General features: G+C 45.3%; 1 pseudogene; it reads right to left on the reverse strand.

The window, feature by feature from the left end:
• Positions 1–378: 378 nt before the first annotated feature.
• LOC143640286 (arf-GAP with SH3 domain, ANK repeat and PH domain-containing protein 1 pseudogene) lies at positions 379–504 on the reverse strand (annotated as a pseudogene).
• Positions 505–19,292: the final 18,788 nt, after the last annotated feature.

The following is a 19,292-nucleotide window of genomic DNA, read 5'->3' on the forward strand; positions in this document are numbered from 1 at the left end:
TCCTCTGAGAACCACCATGAAGGTGCTGAAAGGGAGAACTAAGCCTACCCATCACTTAACACCCATCATACTTCCCAAAACAGAGGTGGTCTTGGTGTGCCAATCTGATCCTCCCACCAGACAGAATCAGGCACAGAGACACCAACTGGTATGGGATACTAAAGCTGCAAGTTATGTAGGGCCTAGACTGTGTCATCTGCCATTGGCCTAAGAAAGAATGCCTCTTTTATTTATCATTCTTCCTCTAATGGTCTATAAAACACTTCATCAGACTTTCCAATAAATCCCCATTTTACTTAACTGTGAAGCAGCGGCGGCGCGCGGGGGCAGCGACCCGGGGTCCCCTCCACTGGGCCAGGGTCCTGGGCCGCGACCTACCTCCTCCAGCAGCATGACGGTGTTCCTGCAGTTGTGCAGCCGCGTGGTGAAGTTGGACGTGGTGGGCGAGTTGTAATCCTTGTTGGTCTCCGCGATGAACTCGGACACGGAAATCTGGTCCGGCATCCTGCCGGGGACGAGACACAAGCGGGGGCGGGGGGGCGAGTCACGGCGCAGGCTCCCGGGGCGCGGGCCGCCCGGTGCTCATGAATGCCCTGCGCGCAGCCCTGCGCCCAGCCTGGCGCGCTCTCACCCGGTGCGGCGGGAGGAAGGGCGGGCAAAGGCGGGCAAGGGCGGTGCTCCACGCCAGGCCCTTCAAACTCCGAGTCGAGCGCGAGGCCAGGGGCTCCTGGGGTCTGCCTCCCTGTGCTCATGCCGGCGCGTCGCAGCTGCTCGGCAGCGCAGGTCCGGGAGGGCCGGCCAGCTCCGTCTGCTGCTCAACGCTCTGACAGGCGGCGGTGCGACCGACTGAGCACTCACTCCCGCGGGCGGGCGGCGCTCCCGCTGCAGTCACGGGGACAAAAAAGGAAGTGCTCTGCGCACGCCCCCCCCCCCCCCCCCCCCGCGCGCGCCCAAGCGCCGCCCCCAGCTGGCCCTGATCCGACGGGGGCGCCCGGGGCTGGCGGGGCTGCGCGGCTTGTGGGGCGCCGGAAGTGCGCGTCCCTGGCCGCCCCCCAGCGGTTACTTCAGCGAGCTGCAAGCGTTTTGCAAGAGGAGGACCAAAAAAAGTTGTATGCATTCTTTTTTAGTCCCGTGTTGGTGCAGGAAGCGAGGCCTGGAGAGCCGCCTCCCACTGGGAAGGCCGCTGGCCGCGGGAGCGCCGCTGGGTGTGGCGCAGGGGCGCCCCGGGGCAGCTTGGGGGCGCTCACCCTCCCGCTGCAGGGCGCTCGCCACCGGAGAGGCTGGTCTTGTGGTTTTGGTTTGGTTGCTAAGATTGCTGAGCGAAGAGCAGTGAAAGGATTTTGTTTTTATAATTTCCTAATCTTTTCATTTGCATTTTCTCTGCCCCCGCCCCAACCCAGGAGAAAAGACGATGATCAGGGAGTGTAGAGGCATTTCCCAGGTGCAGATGGTGTCCAATGCTAAGCGAAGGTCAAATTTCAGCTGCAAAAGTACCAATTGATAGCTCATTCCTCGGCCCCAGCAGATGGCTATTTTTTAAACTAGCTCAGTTTACTGTTGTTAACGCAAAGAATGTAATTCTTCACCATTGACTCTAGATGAAATTGATTTTACAAAGAAGAAAAAAAAGGTAGGCCTGTGGGGTGCCTCATAATTGGCTCCAGTAATTGGAGCCTTTAGGAGCCTTTGATAGTGGCCTTGTAGCTGATCTTCCTATGAGCACCTTAGATAGGGCTGAAGGCTGGCCCTGTGGCCTCTCCTCAGTCCGTGCTCCTGCCATTTTCTATGGTTAGGGGTCTGTTTTCTGCTCCTATTGGGCCTGGCACTAAGAGGATTCTTGTCAAATTAAAATGCATCACCTCATTAATGATCAGATATTTATCAGAGCCTATAAAGTGCTCTGGAGAGTCACTTGGTGACAATGCTCCTGGTGTCATGGAGCTTATCTTCTGGTAGAGCAACAGAAAACTAGTAAAACTAGTAAATACACAACAAAAGTGGAGTAAATATACAGGAGCCCAGCAATGGCGTTGAGTGTGAAGAATGTTCAGAGAAGGCCTCTCTGACAAGGTGAATGGAAAAGAATGAGGGAGTGACCCACAGGCTACCCTGTTGGCTATATGATCTTAGACCCTCATTTGCCTCTCATGAAGGCAAAAGTTAAGGACACCAACTCCAGGAGGCTATTATGAGTTCTCATAATGCATGAGATCTGCTTTGTGTATCGGAAGCCATTATAAAAGTGTGATGTTTATCTCCCCTTATTGGCCAGGCTGGAACCTGCACTAGGCCCCCAGCCAGGTGCTCATCAGTGCCCTCCAAGGGACCATGTTTCATGTAGGAAAGTGCATCCACCAACTAAAGGAAGAATTTTCTAAGAGAACACACACAAATCACCTTCCCTGGCAAAGTGAAGTGTTGAGAAATGCACTTTGAGAGGCATTATTTAAAAAAAAATTAGTAAATAAATAAACAGATACCCAATAAACAGAAGTACTTTCTCCCATTAGTACTTTAAAAGCTGGAGGTTCTGGGAAAATAGGTGGCAATAGCAGGTAGTTAAAAATGGTACCTGGGGGTCAAGTGGTTGCAGAATATAGCTTTTGAAGTATGAGCCACCTAGGAGAAAATCCTACTTCTTGGTCTACTGCATCTGGAAAGTTCTATAACTTGGAGCAAAATATGGCTGCTATTACCTTGAGCCTCAGTAATCTTGTGCTCCCCCACGGAAACAGTGAACATTACATGGAACATTTAGACTTCCCTCCTCTCTGAGAAAACCTTATTTCCTCCAGGATAGAAATAAATTCAGACTTTGAATTCTTCTTCTCTGTATTCCAAATTGTTATCCAGCACCTGTCACCTCCACTAAGCTGGTAGCTCTTTCCAGCCTCTATATCTGGCAGATAGTAAACAAATATGGGCTGTTATTAAAAGCCAAGAGCTGGTGAATAATTGCCTCAGTTCCAGGAGGTCTTGGGTTCCAGAGTTTTCTCTTCTAATAACTGATGCTGTCACCTTGGGCCTGGGTGCTATCACTTGTAAAATAAAGAGGAGAATGTGTCAAAATGACCACACAAACTCCTCTCACCTGAAGCTGATTGGTGTATAAATTGGGCCCTGCAGATGCAAGGAATAAAGATATTATAGCAGGTTAAGCTAACTGCAATAATAAATAGCCAGGGATTTCTTTCTTGATTGAATTCACTAGAGCCCAAACTGCTGTCATCAATTGCTGTTTCATTTTCATTTGAAGATTATGTTATTTTTCTGCTCTTCCCCTACTTCCTTTGGCCAAGAAAGGAATATGCAAACAATGAGATGTTGTGCTTTGGTAAGTATGTATCCCTCAGACTGGTCTGCAATTAGAAATTTCAAAGGTTTACACCTCAACCCACCATTTCTGATGTTCATGGACCAGCATCCTCTTTAAATTTGAAACTGCTCAGTGCAAACCATCTGCACCTGACATTTTCTCAAATACCCTGCAATCCATTTCTGGATTTATGAAAGCAAATAGAGTCTGATGTGGGCAAAATTTAAATGCTGTATTTCTTTGCCTGGAGCTGCCCAGAAATATATGCCATCCATGCCAAATGCAGGAAACATATATATGCACTCATTCTTATGCTCGTGTGCACCAGCTTTATATGAAGCAGGTAATATCTTTGTTGTCATCATAATCCCCCTCCAAGACTGTCCAGCACCTTTGTACCTTTCATCCTACCAAGTGCTGCTCACCAAGTCTTAGCAAGATGGTCTTTGCCTCCTTAAACACAGGAAGCAAGAATGGTGGTGGCTTATTCTAGATAGCAATGGTGCTATGATCCCACTGTCACCAGAGAATTAACTCTGAGTTCGCATATCCAGTTGCAGGCCTCACTCTCCCAGCTGCCTTATAACCAAGGGGAAGCATTTGCAAGACGACTGACAGTGAACCAAGATGGAGAGTCAGGGGTGCTCTCTGGGCCCAAGAAACCAAGGGGAGCCACTGGTGCTCTGAGCCACAGTACCAGCCAGTGACAGAATTCATCAAAGCCTCCTCAGTTTCCTCCTGGAACAGAGGCAATGGGGAGAGAAAAGGCTTCATGTTATGTAAACCTGGGTTTGAATCACTATTCTGTGACTTGTTAGCCTTGCTTTTTCATCTGCAAAATTAGGGTAATGGATAACAATAAAGCTGTGTTTCAAGTTTTTATGTGAAATGAAATGAGAAGATATGGATAAAGATGTTAACACATAGTGAATAATCAACCAATGGGAATTCCCTTTGAACTCTTTTTTATGTGAAGTATAACTATAAATACATCTATGTTCATTCCACAACTCATATCTCTAAATTAGTCACTTAGAGGAAGGAAGAATAAAGGGAGGAGAAGGCTGCATGGTAATTACAGAGACTAGGATCTCAGATGTGTGAAGAGTTTTCAGAGGCCTCACTTAATCCTTTCAGTGTCCTCTGTGAGGCCAGATCCATTAGTGATAGTTTGGATTTTGGAAGTAACAGTATCTAGAGTCATAAGATGAATGCTAATCAGAAGTAAATTGAGATCATAAAAAAATAGCCCCATTTTCACAAAACACAGATTCTTTAAAGAAGGATATTCTGCTGAAGCAACTTCTGGGACCAAAAACAGGGCACTAAATTTGCTGGAACGTGAGTTGGAAAGACTTGGACTCACATTTCTGCCATACAGCAGCTATGAGACCTCGTTAAAGTAATATGTACCTATGCATTTCTTAGTGTTTTGAAAATACAATGAGCTAAGGCACATACAATGCTAAGTATGGAGTTCTGAACACACATTCCCTTCTTTAAACCTCATGCAACTTTAAAAATTAAGTGTAATTGTCCATATTTATCAGAAAGGAACATGAATCATCAGGTATACTACAGGATACTACTTTCTGACCTCCTTTCCTGGGCCAGCCAGTGTTTTCAATCATTCACATAACAGTCCTGAGATGCAAGTATGAGAGTAAAGGGACCTGAAACATGATGAGATCTCACTGCAAGTTAATGTCCCCAGCCATCTCTGCATCCAGTGTTTTTTCTACTGCCTGAAAAATTGTTCCCTTCACATTGTATGATACAGTATTTTCACTATACAGTGTTTTCCAGCCCAGACCACCAAAAAAGTGGTTTCCCTATTTCACCTGATAACTCATGAACTGCTTCTTCTACCAACTAAAAGGAGTAGTAGAGGAAAGGAAAGTTCTTTGGGGCAGGAGCAGGGAGGAGTGAATCTGATTCTGTGTGATGTGCCATCAGGCTCAAGTTGCCATATTCTATGAGCTAAAGACTGTTTTCTTCATGTTCTTTGTATGAGTGCTTCTCAAGGGCACTCATGAAATTTCATGTAATATTTTTAAAAAGCCTACTCTTAACTCCCAAATGTACTTAATTTAATTTAAACGTTTCACATAAAACCACTAGAGTGTTCTCAGTAAGTAAAGAGGAGAACATGGTTTGTTTGGAGACAAAAATCTCTGGTCCCTGACTGTTCCTTCTGATGGAGGTAAGAGCAAAAGATACAGAGAGTATACTGGGAACCCACAAGGCATGTAGTGTGACTATCAAGTGAATGAACTTGGGAATATATTTCTGTTCAGTAAGAAATATCATTCCTTGGGGCTGGGGCTCAGTGGTAGAATGCTTGCTTAACATGAGTGAGGCACTGGGTTTGATCCTCAACACCATGTAATCATTCCAATAATTTCAGCTAATAGTTTCTGTGCATATTAGTCAGCAGGTATATTATTCCTGTTTTACAAATGCAAGCTTGACTGGCCTGGGGAGCACTTCCCTGGCCCCACTCCTTGGGGATTAATCTTTGGGGATATTCTCAACACAGCCTTTCTCCCTTTGTGGTCAGCTGCTGAAGGATGTTGGCACAGTTTGGGGGAACCTCAGAGTCAGGTACACATGGCAAACTGAGAACCTCCCCTGTGACAAGCAACTCTGTTAATGTCAGGGCTTGGCTGAGAACCATCTTCCTACTGAGTTGCCTGCAAAGTTCCCAGATTGTCAATCCCTGGGGGCACTCGGAGGCTAAGTCCTGGATCACCTACATCCCCCAGGAATTAAAGAAAGGACAGAAGGACAGAAGGTTCCTGAAGCCCCAGGCTTGACATTTTACAAGCACCATCTTCTGAAATCTTCCCAGGAACAGGGTGAGGTGGCCTGTTTTTTGCTGAGAGAATCTGGGGACAGGTTATGCTCAAGGTCACCAGTTAGTAAGAGAAAGCTCTTCACAGCGGCCTGAAGCTGACCCTGCAGGCCCTTTCTTGCCCCCCCAGGCCTCCATAAATGTGTTTTGAATTGAACTGGCTCCCTTTTATGAGCTCCATCATTTCTAATAGGAGTAAAACAACCTCCAAGTGAAGAAAAATGGTGGTGTTTTATAGGATTCCTAAAAATGTGCAATCTATAGAAGTGAAGGAGTCCAAGTCTTACTGTATGTCTGAAAAAGAAACATTCACCTGAAAAATGAGAACATACAGAACATCCAGGCTTCTCTTTCTTTGATGAATTTAAGTTATGGTAATCACACGTAACGGTGACTTCTTCTATGCTCTCTCAAAACCAAGATGTGCCTCTGTTAGGGCCCTTTTCCATGGCACCATTTTCTAAATATTTATATTTCTCCACTTATTCTATGAACTCCTTGAGACCTGGGGGGGCGGGGGCATTCACTGGGATAGCCCCAGAGTCCTGGGTGCTTAAGAGGTACTTATGGGATAGATGGGAGAATGAGTGAATGACAGGCAATTCTGTATGCAGGAAGGGTGAAGAGCAATTGGGGCAGGAGAGCCAGAGAGAGGCATGAGTCCTGGTTCTTAGAGCTGCTTCTATTATCTTGTATCATGAACAACAGGAGCCAGAGAGAATTTTATGAATAACGGGCTTTCCAATCCTTCTATTTTTTTGATGAGGCAACTGGTTCACAGGCCGTCAGGTGAACTGCCTGTGATTTGGATCAGGCATCCTGGTTCCCAAGGGTTTCCCAGTTCTTCATCTTTCCCACCTACATTTCAAAGCTCATAGTAAAGACCCTATCTTTAGACAACTCCCACCCACTCAGATTATGTTGGTCTTTGCATCAAAGCATCAAGGAATGCTACCGGACTCTTATCTACTATTTAAAAATTGTAACAGGATAAAATTTGGCACACCATCACTAAGTGGACACCCTTAATTTTAAGAAACAAGACCTCATCCTATAGTACTTGCCTCCTGCTTTTCTTCTCTCTTCTCCATCTCATTCTCTCCTTTTTCTGTCCTGCGTCCCAAAGCCAATAAATTCTAAATCTTCCCATGTCATCCCTTCCTTTCCTCAAGAGCTATTCTATAACAGTACAGACATTTTTGTGACCTTAGCACGGAAAGTCAGCTGTGTTATTTTTGTAAGCAAACCATGTCTTACCCCAAACCAGTACAGCCCTACAACACACGCAGGGTGCAGGTCAAATTTCTCCTTTGCCAAGTCCACGGTTGTGACTGACATTGTTCTTTCTGGTCATTTTCAGAGATGAGATCATTGCCTTCTGACTCCCTGGGGACATTCTCTAACAGGAGCAGAGGTATTAGCATAAATCCCAGTCTTCTCAGTTCTGTTCCAGTTTTTAAGCAGCCTGGCAACCTGGATTCCGATTACCCCGGGTTCCGTCCCAACACAGCCACTTAACAGGGTTTGTTACCTTAGGTGAGTAACTTAGTCTCAGTTCATTTTTAAAAGGGAGATGATGATATGGTAAGGTAGTGGTAAGATTTAAATGAGGTGATCTGTGCAAGAAGCTTAGCGATGTAACTGGTATATAGTGAGTGACTTATAAATATTAACTACTAATATCATTATTTGAATTCTGAACAAGTACTATTTCTAGAATCCAAATTTAAAAAAAAATAAAAGATAATATTCAGTCCCTGTCATCAAGGAGGTCATAAGCAGGCAGAGATGCCAGATTTCAGCACAATGGATTAAATGTTCAAAGTATTCAAACAGAAGAGGGAAAAGTGACCTATGAATGTAAAGTCCAAGGAAAGGTGATTTCATGGGTCATGCTCTCTCTCTTTGATTTGCCCAAAGTCCAGCTAGGCCTATTTCTATAAGCACAAAGTTGAAATACTGAAATACTACTCAAGGAAAAAAAAAAAAACAAGATAGATGGCCACTGTCAGTAATGAGGTGTACCTCAGAAAGAATGGGAAGGAGGCTGGCTTCTTTTTCTCAGTCAAAGCATTTCACCACCTCAATGGTCTCATTCTCCTTACGCATTCTCCTTGTGGTTAAAACCAGCAGCCTAGGGCAATGCTTTCTGAGGTCCCTTGGGCAACAACATCCCATAACTCAATGAATTATTTTTTGACAGCAGTGTAACAACCAATCCCACACACCAACAGGCTCCCAGCTCTGCTTCAAAGTGTACTGACAAGCCAAGAGCTGTCGGAGGTTATCAGTTCCGGGTGAGTGCTGCTCTTAGGGATGGATACCCAAAATACGTGAATCTGTCACGGTATCCCATTGTTGTTTTTTCAAATATAGAATTTCACCTGCAATGTATTTGAATAATGAGCTAAATGATGAAAGAATTGTACTGTAATTTTGTCAAATGTAGGGTACTGCTCCACTTGAAAAAGGAAACTGCCCACCCACTACAGTTTTCTTCTTGTCATATGCTATTTGTTAACATCCATCTCAAATGTGAACACTCCAAATAGGAACTCTCATTAAAAAAAAAATCTTGGGGCTGGGAATGGGGCTCAGCAGTAGTGCACTTGCCTAGCATGTGTAAGGTACTGGGTTCGATTCTCAGCACCACATATAAATAAATAAAATAAAGGTCTATCAACAACTAATAATAATCATTATCATCATCTCTACAACTGCTAACAAACCTTCTGACAGATGTACCTAACTTCTATTCTCTTTTTTTTTTCTGTTTTTTGTTTGCTTATGAAAAATTATCAGTTTTGCTCTGGCCTTAGAGGTTCAAAAGTATGATGCACCCTAATTTATACAATTTCTTTGTTTTAGTGGATAGCAGAGAACTTACAGTTGATTGTCTCTGGACATTATTTTCAATATATTCAGGAGTTTTATTATGTGAATAAACTTTCCCCCTAATATTTGGGTTTAAAAATTAACTTATATTTATCCTCAACTATTTTAAACATATTGAAACTTCAGCAGATCTGACAAAACTTTAGGTCATTGACCACATTTTCTGACTGCCCTACATCCCCTTCTTCTGGGAACTACCCCTCTTTGAGTCCTTGTGAGTCTCAAGAAACTGTCAATCATATGTTTCCACCTTCCTAACCAAAGTGCTAGACCCAGGCTGTCCATCAGAGTGTTCCAGACTCCTGGAAACAGCCCTGGCTGGCTCACTCACACTCAGCCTTCAACTTGAGAAGAGCAAGCAGAATCCCTTGTGGAGGATTGCTGTAGATGCCAGGTAAAGAGGGAAGTGACTTTTTTTCTACAAGACTCAGCTCAAAGAACATAGTAGGCCTTCAGCTGCTGGTGAACATCTTTCCCATCTGGTAGAGCTATTGCCTAAGAATGATCATAATGAGAAGATGGCAAGAGATGGGGTGGGGAATAGATTTCTGGTGACATCATTTGAACCCCTGGTCCATAGGATCTGTCCTATGCCTTGCTGTTAATCCAGCAATTCTTTGGAATTCCTAGTTATGTGAAAACCTATGCTTCTTTTTTAGTGTAAGCAGGTCTAATTTGGATTTCTACCACTTCAAATAAAAATGCCCTGGCTAATCTTTTCCTGGGCTCCAGTACCATCTTCAACAGTTAGTCAATGTGTGATCGTGAACAAATATTCCCTGCCTGAATATTTGAAAAGGGGGATAGTAATATCCACCTCGAAGGATCGTTACAAAGCATAAGTTAGATAATACACATAAAATAATGGGAGAAAATATTTGCAAATCATATATCTGATAAGGGAAGAGTGTCTAAAATGTACAATTCCAGAAGAAAAAGATAAATAACTAATTTTAGAAATAGTCAAAGGATTTGAATAAACATTTCTGCAAAGATATACCAACAGATAATAAGCACATGAAAAGATGCTCGACATTATTAATGATTAGGGGAATGCAAATCAGAGTCACAACAAAACAACACTTCAAACCCACCAGGGTGGTGATCATCAAAAAGATAAAAAATTAAAAGTGTTGCTGAGCATGTGCATCAGTTGGAACTGCCCCGTGTTTCTGGTGGTGATGTAAGATGGTACAGCAGCTTCAGGAATTAATCTGGAAATCCTCGGAAGGCTAGATACAGTGTTACCAGATGACCAAGTGGTTCCACTCTGGGTCAGAATCCACATTTGAAATCCTAATCCCCAAGCTGATAGTATTAGTACTGATTTTGAGAGGGAATTAGGTCATGAGGGTGAACCCTCCTGACTGGGAATCCTGCCTTATGAGGGAGCTCTCTAGCTCTTTTTCAGCCAGATAAGGGTACAATGAGGAGCTGTAATAAGGAAGAGGAGCTCCCCAGAATCCAACCATACTGGCACCCTCACAGTGGACTTTTAGCCTCTAGAATGAAGAAATAAAGTCCTGTGGTTCATTAGCCACCCCAACAATGGTGATTTGTTGTAGCAGCCTGAACGAAGACATACTCCCAGGGATATACACAAGAGAAAAGAAAACATGTCCACACAAAAACTATACACGAATGTTATTACATTATTCTTAATAGTCAAAAAGTAGAAACAAACCACATGTCTAGGAATGAATGGACAAAAATGTGGTATATCTATACAATGGAATATTATTCAGTCATGAAAAGAAAGGAAGTACTGAGAGGTGCCTACAATATAGATGAGACTTGAAAGCATTATGCAAGTGAAAGAAAAGAGTCACAAATTGGATGATCCCTTATATTAAATATCCAGGAGAGGCAAACCTGTAGAGACAGAAAGCTGATTAGTGGTTGCCAGGAGCTCATGGGAGGGGATAGTGGGCAATAATGACCAATGGTTACAGGGTTTCTTTTGAGGAGTGAGGAAAAAGCTCTGGAATTAGATCATGACAATAGCTGTACAACTTCAAGAGCACACCTCAAAGGAGAAAATTTCATATTATGTAAATTATAATATCAATTTTAAAAATAACCACTAGAATGATACAAGTAGAAGGCACAATTTGCCCATTAGTAATAACTATAATTCTAGGATTTAGCATCTACTGTGTACAAGGCAATCGATACAGTGATTTTGTTTAGCCCGCACAACAACCCTACAAAGTAGCTATTACTTTCCTCATGTTTAATGGATAGGAAATTGAGGTTCAGAGAAGTTAATGTCGGTCCAGGGTTCTGCAATTAGTATGTAGTAATTCAAACAGTCTACCTGATTTCAAATTTCACTCCCCTTCCACTCTACCACACTCTTGGTACCAAAACTACTCTCTGCTGGATGTGGCCAGAACTGCTGATATACCCTCTATCTGGTCTCCCTTCACTCAGTTACAAAGCCCCCATTTAATTCAGGGCAACAATAGATACAGCTAAAAGACCCATCTTCTAGACTCTATTGTAGCTAGTGTGGCTGAGTGGCTAAATCTAGCCTGTGACATGTAAACAGAGGTACCATTTAGAGTTTTTGGGAAAGTACATTTTAAAATGAGCTAACCTGACTAAAGGAGGACTCTTATTGTCCTTCCCCACTTTCCTTCATTCTGCTGCCTGTAATTTAGAGGTGATGCTGCCTGTAATTTAGAGGTGATGGCAATTGCTAAGGAGGGCAGAACCAGAGACACAGAAAAGGTTTGGATTCCTGATAACCAGAGGTACCATCTACCATCTGGTTTTAAATTCTATCCAGACTTCTCTGGTCTGAGAAGAAAAAGAAAAAAAAATCTAATTGCTAATGTTATTTGGGTTTCTATTTAGATGCAGTTGAAATGTAATCCTAACTTATATGCTGGGCCTGTAAAAATGCTGATCCAACTAAGAATTATGAAAACAGCTAATCTCAGAAGTGGTCAAATTAAAATTATTCTAACAGAGTCATTTTTCCTAACTTGTCCTCTATGTTTAAGATTCTATACTTAGAAGCTTAGGGATTCCATTTAATTATTCTAAAGACAATCATCTGACTTTTGCCAAGGCTGGATCCAACATTCATAACAGAGGCTGACTATATCCAGTCTTAAGTGGGGAAAAGCTAAAGAGTTGAAATAGGAAGGAAATGAATATATCTATCTCTTACAGCAGGCAAGAGCCTGTGTGCTTTCTGATATTTATCTCATTTCATGCTCAACCCAGCCCTGTAAAGAAAGAATAATTGCACGGGGCTGAAGGATCATGTCCAGCATCACAGAGATACCAAGTGTGTATGTCTGCATATGAATCCAGTTCAGATGCCAAGTTCAATTCTCCTTCAACCACACCACATTGAAGGCCATCAGGCAGAGGAGACATCCATTCAGCATGGATCTGGAATGGATTTGATCTGGACAGAAGTTTTGTGTGCTAATGTTTAAACCCCAGATCTTCCCATTACCAACCCTAAAACCACCAAGTTCTGGAATCAAGTTCCCATTTAATACAGTCTCCTCTTCAAAATGCAAAAAGGCAATTAGCTACAGTGACACTTCTGGTCTGGAGTGTCTCTACTATTTTGAGTAATTGCTTCTCAACCACTTATAGGCCTGTTGGACTTAGTGAATTGCAGGTTTTGTGCCACTCAGTGAACTGGCCCACTGTCACTTGGTTTGTGGAGAGAAAACTGAACGGATATTAAAGTTGGACTGACCAGAGCTGAATCCCAGCCCTCCCCATGCTGCCTGGTGCCCGGCCTCCCAGCCCTGGAAAATGGCAGGAGCTGAATACATCTTGGCTTCTTTTCATACAAAGAGGATAAGAAACTACAATGACCAGCCCTGAAGGATAGTGGTGTAACTTTTCACAGCCCCCACCTACAAGGCATCCAGGACACCCTCAAAGTGAAATGTGAAAGAGTCTGGCACCATAAAAACTCCTGTGTCCCTGCTCCTCAGCCCCAGCACTCTGTCCGTCAGTGGAGACAGCTCTGGGATCTGAGCCTCACTGAACTCGTCATCAGCTGCCTTACCTCCCCCACCTGCATGTTTGCTACCCATTTCCTACCGCTCTGTATAACTGGTTTCAGCTTAGACAGCCATCTTTCCTGGTGATCACCTGATGGACAGGCAGCAAGGAACTGGATGGATGTCAGGGGTGGTTTATGGTTACTGACTTGTGTTTAGTCTCAGGGATCTAAACCCTTGAATCTATAGTCCTTGGGCCACAATTCAGCCTCCCTGGTCAATATTCTATAGGTCACTGCAGGAATGGACCATGAAGAAGGAGACCCTGAGAACTGGCTGGGAAAGGAGGTCCCCAGAGGGTCTGGCTATGGCTGGAGATGGGAGGAGCAGATGAGAAATTTAAAAAATAAATAAATAAATAAAAAGTAATGAAAGCAAAAATAAAAGCAAGCAAGAAAGAAAAGAAAGTGAGGTCTCCTCCCTCTCATTTCCCAGGGAAGGTTTTTGAAAGGTGTAACATCAAGTGTAGGCACGTGGGCTCCTCCGGGCCAAGAAAGGGAAGACAAAAAGACACTGCCCCTCCTGCCCATGGGCCACTACCCAGTGCTTTACCTCTGTTGAGGCTCTGTCACTTCTCACACAATGTGAATGACATCAGATGAGGAAACTGAGGTACTGTAAGAATAGTCTTAATCTAAGAGGGGCCTTGGCCTCTGAAACTCCATTTTGAAATAAAATTGCAGTCCCACCAGCCATGCTTAGGGAGCCCTCCAATATGGTCATCAGGCACAGCCTGATAAAACTAGTCACTTTACACAACCCTGATAAAACTCAGAGTAAGTCTCTGTCATTTGACTTTGCCCTGATAAAGGCAAAAGACAAGAGATCAGGGTAGAGACCACCAGACCAGATAACTTGACCTCAGAACAAAAGATGTCATGAGAAACTGGTAAGTGCTGATAGGGTTTGGAAGGGCGGTCAGAAGCCCCAAAATCTAGTATAAATGATGGAGCAAATGAACAGACATTCAGCCAGCCTACACAGATACCCACATGCCAGAGAACCTGATGAGGACCTGGACTGACACCCCAACTCTTCTCATCATTTGCCTGATCCTCTGCATTTTCCTAACACTTTCAAACACTACAGCCACATCTTGACCCTAGTGAGAACTGCATGACTGTCTCCTGAACTGGCTGTCAGGAGAAGCTGGCCCCAATCCCTGACCTGGTCACTGCGGTCTGAGTGAGTGTGCATCTGCTGGACTTAAGATCTAAGACTTAAGACTTTAAACCTAGCACTTAAGCTTAGCATGCTCCATGCTGAGGGAATGTATATAATAGGTCTGTCATGATTAAGTGTGTTTGCAGTGCTTAGAATTAACTTAGAATTGTTTGCTTTGAATTGATTATGTCTATTGCAATAACCAGCATTAAGGATTGTCATTCCTTGATTAAGAACCTATAGAGTGAAATTGTATTAAGTGATTTGAGCAAATAAAACACTGAAATGGGCAGAAGCACGTGGACATTCTTTAACTCTCCCCTCAACTGCAGATGTTGCACTTTTGCCCATCGTGACAGAGAAGATAAATACTCTGCCTATGTCCTGACAAGTAAGTCTATGTGATTTCAAAGCTGTTTTTCTCTGTCCTTTGTCTCTAACATGATGTTTGCTGATGTACCTGAGAAACAGCCAAATGGGAACACACACTTCCACTTATCTGACAGGGAGACTATCTACCCTCACCCCTGCCTCATCAGAGACACAAACACATATTCATGTACTGCATGCATTCACACTTAAAAAGGAAAAAAAAAGGAATTATCAGCCATTTGGGATTATACTTTTCCTTTCTGCTTCTTCAATCCAGCAAATGTGGGCTTCCAGATGTGCACACCACAGTAATTCAGGCTCTTTTTCTCTCACTCTGGCTGGGAGATCTTCTTCAGAATATTTCAATTTGGAAGAAAAGGTCTCCTACCCATGAAGCCGGAGACAGGACCACACAGCTGGGCTGGGCCAGGTGCCCTGAGCACTGGTGTGTCTGCTGGGCCCAGTGGACTTTGCACTGAGGCTGCTTCTCCTGGGCTTATCTGAGGAATTCAGGCAAAGGCTGAGCCACAAGGCCCAGTGATCTCAGTGATTGTGGCTGCAGGTAGCTGGTGTGAGATGAGCCTGGCATTTACTTCTTCAATTAAAAAAAAAATGTTGACATACAAGTTGAAGTAGGGCAAGAGGTATGAAAAGTTTTCTAAGAGCCACTGAAATGAATCAGACTGGCACAGAGTCGCAGGGACTGTGCCACCATCTTCCACAACCATTAACCTCCCAAATGGCAAGGACAGCCCCCATCCCAACACACACACACACACACCCGCACACACTTAGAATTCCCCAGCCCAGGTGTGAGTGACCAGCAGAGAGTGCAGACCCTCACTATTTATGCGACCGACCCTGCCGGAGCACCTCTTAGCTGCAGGCTCTGTGCAAGGAGAGTCAACACAATGAGCAAGGCCACAGCTCTACACCAAGTGTGCACATGGCCTACAGGCCCACCCTGTAGCCTTCCTTTCCACACTGGACATGTCTCAGAGCCCCTTGGCCCTCCACTTCCAGTCTATTTCAGGCAATGGGTTACTGCAATGTGACTGCAGGGAGATACCTGGCCAGGGGCGTGCTCTCCAGGTTCCAGCTGTCTCAGCCCTGTCTGAAGACCCTCCCCACAAAGCCTCTGGCTCCAGCTTCCCAGAGGTATCTCCTCCCTTATCCCTTCAATCTTCAGACGGGACTGGGGTGCTCCACTATCCCTTATGATTTCTGTGCCCCCTGCCTACACTTGTCCTGAATTCAGTTCTCCTGAGTCTACCCCTATTTGGGGCATACCATCTGTTTCTTGCACAGACTGATACAGAGAGGCAACCATCCAAACAGATAATTACAGTATAATGCAGAACAATAAAAGATAATATTGTTTCCCAGCAAGCTGCAAGAGCACTGCAGTCAGATTGCTTGGGGTACACATTCCAGCTCCACTACTTACTCTCCCATCATCCACTTAATCCCCAGTTTCTACCATGAGGCCTGGAAAAACAGCAGACAAGCCGGTAAGTACATATCGAATACAGGAATAAACAAGTCACGGCTCTGGTAGAAAAGAAACCAAGCAGAGAGTCGAGATCGAACTAAGTCTGACCCAAGAGCCATGATATATCCTCGTTTATATTCCCAGCACTGTCACCCAATGGATGATTGTTCAAATGGAAAAGCAATGAATAGGAAAATAGGGCCATGGGGGAAGGTGGCAGCTACTTTACCCAGAGAGAACTTCACAGAGGAGCTGGGACCAGGGATGACTGGGTGTGTTCAGGGAGGGTGAGGCAGCCCTCGGTGGCACAGGGGACAGCATGCGCAAAGGCACAGAGGCACAGGAGAGCACCTCATTCATGGCCAACACACATTCACAGCCTCCCTTCTCTACTGGCACCTCCTCACCCAGCAAGGGCTTACAAGGCTCCTTGCTCAACCTTCCACCTGGAAATAATGTCTTGCCTTCAGTCTGGTCCCAGCTCCCTTCCCGCCAAGTCCAGCAGGCAGCCTGCTCACTTCTGGGACCTCTCCCCTCAAGGGGTCACCCAAACTCCAGCTCCTGGGAAGAGCATGTGCCAGCAGCCAGCAAGCTGCAGACTCCTGTCCACATCCTCTCACCGTGCACTGGGAGCCAGCGGTTGTAAGACCTCAGTCTCCAGGGACCAACGAGGGGAGCTGGCAGAGAGGACAGCAGAGCCCTGAAGATCTACTAAGTGCCAGGCCCCAGGCCAGGCACTTTCATGAGGTGACCAATTCCTGGCCACAGGTGGGATTATTATGCCCACATGGGCAATCAGGGCTCACAGGGGTTGGTAGCTTATTCAAGGTCACATGTTCCATGGAGGAGCCTTGATGCATACACAGTATCACAACAGAAGAAAGGACCCAGGCCTGACAACCCCAGTGACATCCATCCCTGGATCCGGGAGAGCCTGCAGCATGTGCTCTGCTTTGACAAATGTCCAACTGGTCAGAACAGTGCCACCCTGTTTCTCCCAGGGGGGTAAAATAACCTGCCCAGATCTCCTCCGCAGTCTAGGTGCCACAAGGATATCTCCCAGTCCCTTCCAGAGCTGGCCAGCTGCCCTTCTTACAGCTCACGGTGAAGACTGCCCTTTGTAACACTCACCTGAACACTTATTAGAACTCCCAAGCAAGGGAAACCAGAGTCCTCTAAGATTAAATGTGCTAATAATGGTAAGTCAACACCCCATGCTTCACTTACAACTAAGTGAGAGTACAGCAAGCAGTCCAAGGGTGATCAGAGCCCCAAACCGGACCGGACACAGAGGCGAGGTGTAATGACCTCAAGTTACCAGCAGGAAATGGCTTGCCTGATTAAAATGAACAACAAACCAATGTCCCCTCCATGCATATGACAGACTTGCTTGAAGGAAGAGGTGATCACACCTGTTCAGGTGGGACACTGAAGCTGTCAGCACTGCTATGTGATTTACAGCCTGGTCTGCAGATGAGCATTCACTCTGGGTTATGTCGCCTCCTTAATGGTACTACTCTCAGGGCCCCACTGGGCAGAGGGGACGATGTGAACAGGTCATTGAGAGAAAATACGGGCTTCAGAGAAGCAGGTGCCCCTCACTGCCTGGGCAGGTGGCCCACTCTCCAGTCACTGATAATGTAGCGAGAAAGAAAGATTGAACAACAATAAAAGAAAGCTGGTCACACACACACACACACACACACACACACACACACACACACACACACCCCTTGGGCATTGCATTGAGACTCCGTGGAGGGGCAAAGGGTAAGAAGTTGACCACTGGGTGTTCTTGCAAGGGGCAGCATCCAGGAAGGCCCTGGAAACAGAGAGAATAGTTTTTCAAGCAATCTCTACTCTGGCTGAAACACACAAGGAAGGGTGTATGGAAGAGACACTGGGAAGTCCAGGCTGGTCACACTGTGGTGGGGGCTGAGGACAAGCAGCCAGGAAGGGCTCCTGGATGCTCACTGGACCTGGCAGCCTCTGCGGCTTCCCAACCACTCCTGCTTCCACCTGCCTCCAGCCCTTGACCAGCCGCTGGGCCTATAAAATTCCTGCTGCCAGGAGGAGGCTGCTAGAGTGCCAGCTTGGAGAGGGCAGAGACCCCAACCCATGGTTCAGAGGAGGAGGGTGATCAAAGGCAAGGGAACTAGGTCCACACTCTGTCTTTGATCCAATGGGATGAACTGAACAAAGGAACTAGAGGCAAGGGAAATACTGTGGGCCTTGTGCCACACAGACAGGGCCCCGGCATTTCCAGAGGGGAGCAGGGTGCTGCTGGCTGATGGGGGTGTGTGTGAGGCTCATTTAAAGCAGCCAAAGCAGAACAGAGACTCCTGAATGCCATGCAGGGGAGGTGTTTGGAACCTGGCATTTGTGTTTCCACACCCCAGCAGCCAGTGCCCCCTCTTGGTGACTGTATTCCAAGTTCCTGTTGGGGAAGCCACCCCTTCCTCTGTTTGCTGCGGACCTGATCTTCAATCTCCTCTGAATTCAGGGGATGATCAGATGACATAGACTTTTCCTATCAAAATATTCCGTGCCTGGTCCACAGTGATTGGTCCAAGATGGGCACGGGACCCAAGCTAAACCAATTGGAATGGATTCAGAGATTATGTGAGAATTTACAGGAACTAAAATTATCTTTTGGGATCATTAAATTGGTGGTTTTAGCACAAGAACTGTGCTTCCACAAGTTGCAACATGGAGAATATGAGAAGAAAGCCAGCCCAGGGGAGTGAACAGCTCAGAGATGGAGGCAGATGTTCAGTGGTGATGCAGAGAGGAAAACAAGAGCGCAAACCTTTTAATTCAATTATCCTGGTCCAAGCTTGACTTCTGGGCCCATCTCTGACATAAGCAAAAAAATCCCTTGATTGCTTAAACCTTACTTAATTAGTTTTCTAACTAAAACTAAAACTGCACTGATGCTGTTCCTCATAACCTATCCACAGCGCAGAGCCTCTACCTGCTCCAACCCAACATCCTGTCCTCAGGAGAATGGACTGGGCACACAGGAATTCAAACAGTGAGTAGCCTCGGCCCACATACTCTAGGACCCCTAGCCAAGAGCTGTGCCTGGAATAGGGGGACACAAAATCTCCACTTGGCACCCCAAGAATGAAAACTCCATTTCCACTGTGTGGAAACTTCCAG

Source organism: Callospermophilus lateralis, unplaced genomic scaffold, assembly GCF_048772815.1.
Source record: "Callospermophilus lateralis isolate mCalLat2 unplaced genomic scaffold, mCalLat2.hap1 Scaffold_1616, whole genome shotgun sequence".
NCBI classification, from domain to species: domain Eukaryota; kingdom Metazoa; phylum Chordata; class Mammalia; order Rodentia; family Sciuridae; genus Callospermophilus; species Callospermophilus lateralis.